General features: G+C 41.4%; 1 protein-coding gene across 3 annotated transcripts in view; it reads right to left on the bottom strand.

The window, feature by feature from the left end:
• add3a (adducin 3 (gamma) a) overlaps window positions 1-13,526 on the bottom strand; it is a 133,143-nt gene that overhangs the window by 104,570 nt on the left and 15,047 nt on the right. For 2 of the 3 annotated variants that reach the window (XM_078166026.1, XM_033625321.2), the window contains exon 2: window positions 6,323-6,360. The exons of the other annotated variant lie outside the window; for it this stretch is intronic. The gene's annotated coding sequence lies outside the window, so the exon portion shown is untranslated. The remainder of the gene's footprint in view (window positions 1-6,322; window positions 6,361-13,526) is intronic. 3 annotated transcript variants of the gene reach the window in all.

Raw genomic sequence — 13,526 nt, forward strand, 5'->3', positions numbered from 1 at the left:
ACAAAGTCAGAAGATGAGGGCACTTTAAATGAGGGTGAAGGAAGATGGCTAACATCCCTTTACTGCCCTGCTGAGTAGAGGACAGTCTTACAGAATGAAAGAGACAGAGAGGAGGAGCAAATACAGAAAGTGAAGGGATTGAAAAACAAGAGTGGAGACAGAAGAGAAAAAGACAAATGAAGGAGAGAAAGAAAATGACCAGTGGAAAGTTTTAACCTTGGCTTCTAGTAAACGGTTTAGCAGTGGTTTTATATCTCTATTCTCCTATTTTTTGCTTGGCCCTCAACTTGGATTTTCAGCCCTTCTTGTAGTGCAGACACCCATGAAATCCTCAAGAATGCCTGCTCCTTTCCTTTTTTCTTACCTTACATTGTGTTTTTGTTACCTGGTTACATGGACACCTTGACTGCTTGTGATGCAAAGGGTTTTGCTCTTTCACTGTTGAACTCTATCATAGACATTAGTCACGAAAGACTGGCTTACAGGAATAATTAGCTTGAGAGAAAGGACTTGCTGTAAGCAACATTTTTATGTTAACAACAGAAGAAATTCTTATGTATTAGGGCTGGGTATTGCTACTCAATCCCTTTAAGCTGCTGACAGAAATAACCCAGTACGAAGCAGTATCAAAACCACGAGCTAATGCAGCAGCGGCTAACATCCAACACAGAGCCGTTAAACTGTCCCAGCAAACTCCCATTGCAGTCTCCAGAGCCACTCTCCTCTCAGCAAACGCTAAGTTCAACTTCTGCTCAGTTAGCACAAGCTAACACAGCAGCAGCGACTAACAACCAACACTAAGCTCTTAAACAGTTCCAAAATCAGCAACACTAAAACAGCTCAATACAGTCCCTGACAAAAGTCTTGTCGCTTATCCAAGTTGTAGGAACAACAAATAATAACTTGACTTGTAGTTGATCAATTGGAATCAGAAATAGCTTATATGAAAGGCAAAGGCCTTTAGATTATGCTTATTATACCAAAATAAAGTTGTGCATCATTCACTGAATTTTATCATTTAATTAGGACAGAAAGGTCAGATCTTGCTTGGACAAAAGTCTTGTCGCATACAAAAATAATGTACTGTAGAAATGATACTTTATTTTGAATACACAAACATGCTCCAATAACATCAGAACATAAAGTCATGGTGCCTTGGGAAAAAGAATTAATATCGTGTATGACTCCCATGAGCTTGGAGGACTGCATCCATACATCTCGGCAATGACTCAAATAACTTATTGATGAAGTCATCTGGAATGGCAAAGAAAGCAGTCTTGCAGGACTCCCAGAGTTCATCAAGATTCTTTGGTTTCATCTTCCAAGCCTCCTCCTTCATCTTACCCCAGACATGCTCAATAATGTTCATGTCTGGTGATTGGGCTGGCCAATCCTGAAGCACCTTGACCTTCTTCACTTTCAGGAACTTTGATTTGGAGGCTGAAGTATGAGAAGGAGCACCATCCTGCTGAAGAATTTGCCCTCTCTTGTGGTTTGGAATGTGATGGGCAGCGAGAACCTCTTGATACTTCAGGCTGTTGATGTTGCCATCCACTCTGCAGGTCTCTCGCACACCCCCATACTGGATGTAACCCCAAACCATGATTTTTCCTCCACCAAACTTGACTGTTTTCTGGGTGAATCCTGGGTCCATGCGGGTTCCAACAGGTCTTCTGCAGTATTTGTGGCGATTGGGATGCAGTTCAATGGATGATTCATCAGAAAAATCAACCTTCTGCCACTTTTCCACTGTCCATCCTTTCTGCAAGCTGTGGGCCTTGGCAAGTGCAACACGATTCTTTTGTTGTCTTCTGTTTAATGCTGGTTTGTGAGCAGTAATTCGGCCATGGAGACCATTGCGTGAGAGAATTCGACAAACTGTTCTGGTAGATACAGAGGTTTCTGGTGACCAGTTCTGATGTAGCTCTGCTGCAGTTGAAAAAGGGCTGGCCCTGGACTGCCAAAGCAACAAACGGTCCTCTCTAACAGTTGTGTTACGGGGTCTGCCTGACCTGGGCTTGTCATGAACGTCACCAGTTTCTTCAAATCTTTTTTTTATCCTCTCCACTTGACGTTTGGATACACTGAAGATGTCTGCCACCTCAGCAGCAGACTTGGTCTTCAGGCTCTTGATGATCAGCACTTTGGTCTGTGGTTGAATCTTTGGCATGTTGTCAGCGGTCAGGTTGCACTTCACATGAAGGTCTGGTGTGCTGGGGTTCTTTTTATACACACCTGGGAATGTGTTAATTACAGTATTTGTCAAAGGTGGAGCTCTAATCTGTGATTGGTTGAATCGTTTAAAGACACGACAAGACTTTTGTCCAAGCAAGATCTGACCTTTCTGTCCTAATTAAATGATAAAACTCAATGAATGATACACAACTTTATTTTGGTATAATAAGCATAATCTAGAGGCCTTTGCCTTTCATATAAGCTATTTCTGATCCCAATTGATCAACTACAAGTCAGGTTATTATTTGTTGTTCCTACAACTAGGATAAGCGACAAGACTTTTGTCAGGGACTGTAAGCTTAAATCTGCTGATAACCATAACCAGTGTGATGCTAGTAGTTAGCCCTCTCACTGTCTGTGTGTGTGCAGGCAGACTCCCTGTCCCAGACATGTATAGTGTGTATTTGACTAAGCTGACAGTTCAGCGTGCCGAGATGCCACCAAAACGTTGAAAAGTATGGCAATACTACACACCATTCCTCTAACATTTGGATATCAAATGAAGTTCTCTATTGGTATAGGTATCAATTTAAGGGTACTGGTGGTATTGTTATATTATAAACGATACCCAACCCTTATAGGTGTGATGTGAAAGGGATTATTCCCATAGACAATTAGCAGTTACCCTCAGTTATATGGAGCATTTCAGCATCTTTTAGTGCAATGTTTTGGTTTTATAGCCCATGACTTTACAGTTTCACTGCTCTCACTGGAGTCATTTCCCATGAAAGATTTCCAATAAGTTTAAGTTTAAGTTTAAGTTTATTTACTTAATTAATCCAGTGTTTTCGAAAGAGACACACATGCACAAACAGGACCTATACATGCACAAAGTGGAGAGATGTCAGAGTGAGGGGGCTGCCCTTTGGTCAGGCGCCCCGAGCGGTTGGGGGGTTCGGTGCCTTGCTCAAGAGCACCTCGGCAGTGCCCAGGAGGTGAACTGGCACCTCTCCAGCCACCAGTCCACGCTCCATATTTTGGTCCGGACAGGGACTCGAACAGGCGACCCTCCGGTTCCCAACCCAAGTCCCTATGGACTGAGCTACTGCCGTACCCAGAGTACACTACCTGCCCAACACCCAACAACACAGACACAAAGTTAGCGCCTGGCTAGTGAACACTGTGAAACATTTAGCAGCTAAAGCATTAGATATTTCAGTCAGGAGTTGGTAGAGACCAAAAACAGAGCTAAAAGAGAGTAATGGACTTACTTTTGGCTGGACACAAACTCGACTCTTGTCTGTGTCTGTTTGAGTGTAAATAAACAACTGCTTGCAAAGATGTTCCCACATCAACTTTATAATGTGATAATATGTCAGTGTTGTGTTTCAAGCTTGTTGTGCTGCCCACAAGTGGGCAGAAAAATCTGATATTGCAGCCTTTAAGAACAAGAAAAGGCAGAAGGATGGACTTAAATGTCTCCTCATCACTACAAAGTTTCATCACTTGACAATATCAACACGTCAAAAGTCTGACGTGCTTAATTCAGCTCAGTAGTGTGTATTTCTTCTGAACTCTGCTATCAGTGCAGGCTAAACCAAATCACAGAAATCACTATGAAACTCATTAAGGGATTACATCAACAGCTGTTAATCCACTTTCTATTGTGGTGTAATTTATAAATGGAGCATTAGGGGCTTAGCCAGATGGCTTAGCTGTGGTTTGCATTGTAAATGTCAAACCTGTCTGAATCACAAAGCTGTCAGCTCCACTGGGAATCCTGTGGCAGAGGCCTTGTTGATAATTACACAGACCCAAAACAACATCAGATTTAGTTATTAAATCAACTCTTAGTCAAGTTAAGTCAATATAATCTCACTCCCAATTTGTCAAATACAGATGCTTGGTCAGTGGCCTTACACGTCAAACTGGGAACCCTCCTTCCTCAGTTTTGGATGCTGTGGGATGACGTGTCAAATACACTTGTTACACGCATTGTGTTTTTGCAAAATAAACTTCCGGCACAGACTGAATCAACGGTTCAAGTTAAACTAAATTATTCAGAGAATACGTAATGGATTGTCACATATATTCTATAAATAAATACCTACAGATACAGATACCTACAGGTGTCACCAAAAATCCTCTGTGATTTCTGTAGGGAAAAGTGTGTCTTTCGCACTCAATGTCTGCGAGAAAGAGGCAACCTACAATGTGATGTTGTCACCTTTGTTTGGCTTAAACTTATCGTAAATGTAGACATTTATGTATATCGGAAAGACATGCAAAGTAGCCCATTCCCAATCCCGCGTTGGGTGACATTTAACATACTGATCTAAATATAAAGCACAGCATTATCAGCTAACAGGAGCCAAAGCATCAGAGAGACACACTAATAGAGTCTTGAAAACAACTAAAGCTCTCAGCAGCTAAACCTGGTGAAGGTTCAGATGGTCCCACACATGGATAAAGAACCCTGATATGAGGACAACTGTCGCCTGGTTTAGTCTGCACCAGTACTCTGAGAGGTATCTCACACATTATGAGACACGTCAGCAAGCAGAGCTGCGTTGTTGTTTTTTTCTCCTGACCTCACCAGCCCTGGACCTGACAGGTCAGCCAAACTGGGAGAGAGAGGATGGGAGAGATCTCTAAAAGTATCTGACAGAGAGAGAGGCAGAGTGGGACGGTGAGATAAGACTGAGACAGCAAGACTGAGAGGCAGGACAGGTTAAGAGAGACACAGACAGAGGGGGGATTCTTGTGTCCCTTGTAACACACTGTTTGACAGTTAGAAGTGAACATACTGACACTGCAGAGATAATAATCCGGTGAGACAAGACAAGTGGAGACAGTCAAGCACAAAGAAATTAGGGAGGGAAAAAGGGAAAGACCACAGAGAAGCCAAAAAAGAGATTTTAAATACAAAACAGACTAAAGCAAGCAGGCACTGCTGCAACAAATGAGATTATCTCTTTATAGTCTGAGAAGGGAATTTGTCTTAAGAGGAAAAGGCAACATTACTCAAAAAGTGGAAATGAAGCACGGCAGCTGTGACCTGTGCAGCCATGTGCGACAGAGGCCATTAAATTCTCAACAGTAAAATAAACAGGTGTTCTCCTGCCACAGAGTTGGTATGGTCGACTCAAAGCAAGATTGAATGGGTTAGGCTTGTAAGATGTTAGGATAAAAGACAAAAGTGAATGTTAACTGACAAAAGAAACCTGAATTTGAAAATTAGAAGCTTTACCCCTGCTAAAGTGCCAGTCAAGTGCACTTACACCATCCAACCTTTGCAGCACTGCACCTTTTTCAATGGCTACAGCTGCCAGTCAGGAAGTGTTGTGGTGTAGTGGCACTTGACATGTCTTGCCTTCAATAGGCAATTCATCTGTAAGTATTACAAAGTCACACATGCACAGACTCCTCATGTATGTTTGCTTCAAACAAAACAGACCCCCAAAATGTCAGAATCAAAATGCCACTTTCACCAAATTCACCAAAACAAATTCTTATTCATACTGCACTTGGTAAATAAAGTGCTTCGCAATCGTATTCTTGCTCTTTCCATGAGCTATTGACAAAATAAATAATGACCAGAAGGTTCTGACAATCTCAGAAAAATGCTTGTACCATGCACCATGGGAAACAGTAAATTATTTGGGAGACTCATGAGCAAGCCAAGATATGAGCGGGATTTATGATTGTTAAAGTCATCATGCACCAAACAAGATCCTGGTTAGTTTTTATGACCACAAGTAGGCAAAGGAGAAATAGGGAGAGAAAGACCTGTCACTATTTCCTTCACAGGATCCCTTCCAACACAGTAAAATGTCTGGCCAGAAGCAGTTTGTAAGCTTACCACTGACCAAAGCCGAAAAAGAGCTCACTATAATTCTCCATTTACCTTCTGTGTCCTTGAAAAAACCAAAGAGGAGGGCAGAGGAGTTTGGACTTCAGAGCAAAACTTCAGTCAACACTACATTTCAGACTTACATTTTTTTTGCATCTTATTTCCCATCAGCTGAGGGTTGTTATGGCGTAAGATAATACTCACAACTGTTCCGTGCTGTTAATGCAATCAGCAGGTGTTTTAAAAGGTTTGAGCAGGAGCTGAAATGGTGCGTGTTGATGTAGGAATTCTTACCTCTCAGGGGACTGCTGGAGGTAACGACGTCTCGCCAACTAGGACAAAAACAGACAAATGCATTATTACTTTCTGCATCCGAGTCTTCGAGGGGCTCTTAGAGCTATCCACTAAAACTCTGAGCCCTATCGTGTGCCTGAGGTGAAGAAATCTGTCACAATAAAAGGCAGACGCATTCATCTGCTTTAAATATTATTTACTTGTTGTGTGTGGTTTTGAAGTCTGTAATGGCAGGATGCAAAAACACAAATTAGCCCGGAACGAGTGAAATAAAAATCTGAAATTAAAAGGAAGACAGCTCCCATAGTAAAGCTGGAAACCTTCTCATTATCCTTAAAAACTCCTGTGTGCTCTGTAATTCGACATATTTGACATACTCCAAAAAAATCTAATCATAAAGAAGATACTCAATGTAAGCAAATGCTTGTAATCTTTCTTTTCCATCAGGTGACAGACATGGATTTATGTTACTTATACATCCTCTGCTGTTCTGTTGTGTCTCTAGGCACAATTACAAACCAGCTGTCCTATTTTGAGATACAGTAGACCTTGTATCTAACCACCTTCTTTACAAAGGAAACATTAAATGCCCTTCTTCTTTTCTTGTGAATCATTTACAGGAGAAAAGACGTAGAGATGAATGTACATGTGGTCCAAGTGCTGCATTTATTTTCATTGTGCTCTCCCCAAAGTCTCTGCACTACAGGAACCTCGACCATCTCTAGATGTGGCTCAATTACTGCCTGTGTCCATGTGTTTGCGCTGGTGAATTCTCACGTGAGGTTAAAGGCCTCAGTGTGTGTGTTCTTGGTCACGGCGGTCAGCAGTTTCCACCGCGGACAGTGGTACTGTACTGGCGGCTACACCAAGCGGCGGGCGGCCTGAGGGACTCGGTCTGTGCCCTTGATAGTCATCTCTGTCATCTGCACAAACACCAACTGTGTCAACACCAGGAAACACGGCTCGCCGTACGAGAACACGAGAGCTATTGATAGCATGTGAGATGTGTTATTGCTGAGGGTGCTGCGCCTGCATTCCATTATAATGATAATTGGCTACTGGGAATTTTGGGATTGGCCCAAAATAACACAACAAAAAAACATTCCAAACCTGTAGGACTGTTTATCGTTTAAAAAAATGACGACTTCAATACCATTAAAGCAATACCGATCCATTAAGATACTTCATTTGATACCGATGTGAATGGAAGCATTCAATTGCGTAAAATGCCACCACTAGTCCTTTACATCCAAATAATTTTTAAAAACATTTAAAAAGTGCTCGAATTATTAAAATACAAATCCACATTTTATGCATTTATTTTTATTAGATGCCACAGGCATCATACTTTCAAACCTTATGGCGACATCTCGGCTCAACTGCCAACTCCCTCAAATATTCAGACTGTATGGGTTGTAGCTGCTGCTGCAGTGGGCAAATCACACGCTTGTATTAATTGGCTGCAAGCAAAACAATGCAATACAGTCGTCTTCTTGTTTAGATCTTGGTAAAAAAAAAAAAAGGATCAAATGCAGGTACGGTTTGTCTGGAGGTGTGTCAATACTATTTGAAGCTAGGTTATTTTTTTGATACCTTAAAAGGTCTAAAGTACTGACAGCTGGCCCTATACAGATCTATATGTAAAAGAATAATGGAGCAATGTGTTGAGTAGTCTTATATAGCTAGACCTATCTCCACAGCACTGCGTCAGTGCTAGAGAACGGTCTGGAATTGCTAATTATCTTTCTGCTGTAGGTAAAAAAAAAAAAAAACAACAACTCTGGTTTGTTGTTGTTTCTTTGAACCAATCAGTCATCTTGGGAGCACTAAGCCCATGCCCAGGATGCAGCAACCTTGCCCTTGTGGGTAGGCGAGCACTGTCATTAAAATGGCTCCACAAAGAAAAAACCGGCACCAAAAATAAAAATAAAAATATTAGTAACAGATGTCACTGTGTAATTTAACTTTTAGTGATAAAAAAAAGACAAACATAATTTGATAAACGGTGCCCCAGAGGGGAGGCATGACTATACCTTACCTCTGGGGGAGCTTACTGGAACCATTACAACCACAGAAGATTTGCTGGCTATTTGTGGCTTTAGCAGAACATTATTACGACGATATCACAGAGGCTTGTGAAGTAGAATGGACTGGCATTAGTGAAGCCAATGTCACTGGCACATGCCTTCGTCAGAGTTAAAATCAACTCTGACTGGCTGTGTCACAAAACAGATAAACATCAGGGGTTGCGAGAGTCCTCCAAGACATAAACTCTCTTTCCCAAGGTGTGCTCACAAGTTGTTTTATTTGTTGTAGATCTTAACAACAATTCACTGCTAAACGAAGGAGGCATGCCTTGTTGCAAAATCTTCGTCAAAACATGACATTTTCAGCATGCAAGTTGTTGAGTCGGAGGTTGTTGTCGTTGTTTTCTGTAGCAAAGAAGATTTAGAAATGGTAAAACACAGATAGTAGAAGAAAGAGAGTATGCTGGCTGAAATCTCTTTCCCAATGGACGGCTTACAGCCAAAGTCTACATCGGGTGAGTCAGACTATGTGTTGAGAGAACAATATGTGCAACGATAAATGATGAAGTGACTGCATAAATCCACAGGGCTCACATTAGTTTGTATTTAGCAGAACAGCTCAGAGATGAGTCTTGCATGAGTTTGTACAGTCAAGATTATGTAAGTGCGGTCACAATGACTGAAAGTGTTGGTTGCTTCTGGGAGTTATGCGAGATGTTGGAGAGCAAGTGAAAATCCCCAGATGGCAGAGCAGTTGTGGAAACACGCTTCTGTCCAGGTTGGCTGAACGAACGGGAATTGAAACCACCTGCTGAATCTGGTGGAGATGTTTTTTGTATTAGTGGAGGTGGAGAAATGAATTTTCCATCAGGTGTGGAATGACAATGAGAAGTGTGAGAAGCATGAAGCTCGCTGACAGCAAGTCTGCATTTTTTTCATAGCTCAGATCTGCAGTATCGAGCCACATAAAGAATAAGAAGCCAGCAGTGTCAACACAGAGTTGGACGACAGATTCTACTCAGCGTGGTTATCTATGCACCCACAGCCTGTTTAGACTTAGTGTTTTTGTAACGAGATATATTGAGACTGTGCCTAGATCAAGTAGAGATGGACTGCTGACACCTGGCATCAGCATCAGAGTCTCAACTTCAGATGTGTCTTGATTGTGGGTCTGCTGTGGCTCAGGAGGTAGAGCAGACCCACAATCAAGACACATGTGAAGTTGAGACATCTGAAGTTGAGACATCTGAGTTGTCCAATAATGGCAGGGTTGATTGTTTGAGCCCTAGCTCTTCTGTCCAACTGTCCTCGAAGTGTCCTTCAACAAGACACTGAACTCCCAATGCTGCAGATGCTTAGGCCAGTGCCTTGCCTTGCATGTGTGAATGGGCGGATGAGCAGCAAAAACGGAAGCTTTGAATAAAATATTATATATTGTGAATGCAGTCCCTTTCCAGGTAGTGACAGGAAGTCTTCAGTCATACATGAAGAAACTAGGAATCTACATTCATTTATTTATTTTAATTCCACCTTTGCCTATAGATCAGTTTGACACAAAGTGGCAAAGCACTGCTTTTGCAAATACCAAACCTTCAGTAAAAGCCTTCACTCTACCTTTGCTGGGATTATTAAAAAGTCAGTGTTGTCATATAAATTAAGGGAAACATTGCCCATCACTGTTAAATATTGCCTACCCTGTGTGAAAAATGGTAGAGCAGACTTGTACCTTAAGGAGCAGGACATCAGGTTGCAGATATCCTATGAAGGTTACTTTGTAGAACTTCACCATACGTCCATTTTTTTTTTTTGGACCGACTTCCTCAGTTTTTGTTGGTTCCTGCTCCCACTCTTGTTCAGAGTAAGACAGAATGAATGGAGCAACCAACAGCCATTACTTTTCCTGCATCAAATACATAATCCCTCAACGGTTTCCCAGCCACCACCACTACCAATAGTTTTTTGATGAGGCCTACCCAGAAGGCACCGCTGCCAGCGATTCATTCCGGGTCTCGTGGGCCAGAGCTTTTTCCCCTATGCCATCTAGATGCCTCATCAGTGTGCTACCTAAACCACCTCTTAACTTTATCTCTGATTTCAGCCAAATTGCTACAAATGAGGACCAGAACATTTGTATCAGAAACTTGGACTTAAACTTAGAAATTTTGTGGTACCTTGTGAATCTTAAGATAAGCACCTGCATATGATGTGTTATGGTGCCAAGGTACATACTTAAAATACATAAGTGAAAGAGGTACTTTTACGTAGATCCAGACAATATTGCAATTTATGGATATCATGATAAGAGACAAGATTTTCTCTTAGATTTTGGATATCATACTCTACATGTTGTCTTTTCCTGGTTTAAAAGGCTGCATTACATTAAAGTTATGTCATTTTCTAAACTTACCAGACTGTTCTAGCTGTTCTATCATTTATCTTTGCCCACTTTGTTATTATATCTACATTACGGATGATTATTTATCAAAAATCTCATAGTGTAAATATTTTGTAAAAGCACCAATAATCAACCCTACAATATCGTCACAATATTGATATCAAGGTATCAAAAATATGATACTTGATTTTCTCAATATTGCCCAGCCCTACTTTTAAGAACAAAAAATGTACATCTATTTATTTGTACCATCTCTGTGGAATGTAGCTGAAAATGCAAACTGATTAAAGAGTCTGCCAGATTGGTTTGTGGTGTTGATAGTCAGCTGCAGGAAGTCCCCCATCACCCATACATCCTGGGGTCAACAAGCACTTTTAACATGGTAGCTCTCACCCCTTAAATCTTTGTTTCACACTAATCATTGAACCATCAGGAACACACAGTTGTGTCACAGCCTGTTGTCCAGACTTTAGCCTCACGGTATTACCATCATGACCGGGTTCAAGTCACACTGTCAGCAGCATTAATATCCTCTACCAGAGCAACTAGAAAGACCAGAATGAATTCCGCTTCACGTCATTAACTAAGCCGGGCACTGCACTTGACATGCTTATTATTTTTTCTCTGACCGAGATGCAGAGAGACAAGGAAAACCAGCACAGTTACATAACAGCCTCTTCTGCTGACCACTTTGGTGGATGTGACTGTCCAGCCACACAGCATGGCCCCCTTCGGCCTCATTATATAAAATCCAGACAAATGTTATTTTTAACTAATTATTGCCTTAGCCATATTAGGGGAGGTGAGGTCACTTCTAATAGTCTGAAAGCACCGCAAGGCCTTAAACAAGTGGCTTGAGGTGTCATCTAAACTCTAAGAGACACCACTTCATTATAAAAAAGCCCAGGGATGAGACAAGAGTGAACTTTCTGTCTTGTTAGTTTTGCCACAGTTATACAACAATCTCAACATCTCGTTAATCTGATTCTGTCAGACGGGTTTAGAAAGACGACATGAGATCCGCAGTGTCCAGTCTGGTCAGCCTTGTCACACTCTGATGGCGTGATGGCTAGAGACTTAACTCAGAGGTATGAGGAGGCTGACAGGTGATCCTTTCACTGCTGTTGAGCTGATTTATGTTACTTGTGACTTTGAAATTTAATGAGAATAAGTGAGTGAGTTGAGGAGACAACTAGAGTGGCTGAGCAAAGATCGGAGGTCAAATTCTGAACTGACGGGCAAAAAAATATAGTGGATCCTGAAGCAAAAGCAGGCGTGTGTTAAAATGTGTTTATGTTCACATCAGTTGCAGAGCAGATGGCAAGATAAGACAGTCTGTCAGGACTGTGTTCATTCAGCAGGAAACATCAGCAGATGATATTTAGTAGAATTTGTTCAGGTGTGAAAATCAACCCATTTATCCAAATAATCACACATGGGCATGACAACATCTCACCACAATAGCTTAATAAGGCAGTAGCTGGTGATTGCAGGCCTGCTTATACGTTTTCCGTTCTGCTTCAATTAAATGCAATGCAGTCAAATTTTTCTGCACATAAATCAGTTCAAATTCAAGAAGACATTTATCTTGCTTAACATTCACTCAAAAATATCTCTTACAAAGCTGAGACTTGGTTTCTGATCCTCTCATGTTTTTATACATGCAAAAGTGGATATGAATCGATGTACCCTTGCTGCCTGGCTGAAAAGCAGATGACAACAGAAAGCAGAATTTCCACCTGGTAGCAGCAGTTTTTCAGATGGTGTGATTCTGTCTGTGCTGCTGTCCACTCCAAAAGCCCCCTAATCTGACTACTGTTGACTCTGCTTTATAGGGACATGTGTGTGTGTGTGTGTGTGTGTGTCTGTGTCTGTGTGTGAGTGTTTGTTTCCGCCCAATGCAGCTACTATACTGTCCGTTAACATCAGGTTATATTAGGCAACTTTACTGCTGGAAAAGATGAGTTACTTGTTAAATTTCCAACATATAAGTAATTGCTGAAAATGACTAGAAAGGCAAATATCTTAATAATGAATGATCAAATCAAAATAAAGGCTATTAAGTAAAATGCAATATGCGTCAGTAGAAAGGTTGCAAACAAGATAAAACACAGTGACAGAAAGCAATTGTTTCCCTTGAAACTATAGCCAAAAAACTCATTTATCCCAGTGGAAAAAGATGACAATAGCCTTAAAGCTGAGTTAAGACATGGGCTAAATGAATACATTAATATACAGTAACCTCACTGTATAGTTGGAGTTGCTTGTTAAGTCAGTTATCGACCCATTCCTTCTGCACCTGTGCGGCTGTAGAAACCGGGCTATTGTCTGCATGTCAAATCTGCACATTGACTGCACAGCTGATGGAGGCCCCAAGTGTGAGGTGAATTTGGGGGATCTTATCTTACAGTAATTTCACTGGAGAGAACGAGCAGCACAAAGACAGGCAGGTCACTAATACTAAAGTTGGATGAACACAGCTGCTCAGGTCTGGAACGCTGCACACAAGCATGCACACATGAATACATGCATGTGCAAACACGCAGAGGCCTTAACGGGGCACAGGGAATTATCAAATTTGAGCTCTGGCACACATTTAGGGGGTGGATATGTACTATGTAATGCAGTTCAATGCACTTCAAGTCCTTTTCATTCTGCTAACAAAATCACTTCACAAAGGGAACCCCACCCATAAACAAACACAACCAGATTTATAGCACTGCAGCCTTTACCCAGATATTTATCCTGTGTGACACTCTGGTATACTTACATGTATACACAG

The sequence above is a fragment of the Epinephelus lanceolatus genome, chromosome 3, assembly GCF_041903045.1.
Source record: "Epinephelus lanceolatus isolate andai-2023 chromosome 3, ASM4190304v1, whole genome shotgun sequence".
NCBI lineage: Eukaryota > Metazoa > Chordata > Actinopteri > Perciformes > Serranidae > Epinephelus > Epinephelus lanceolatus.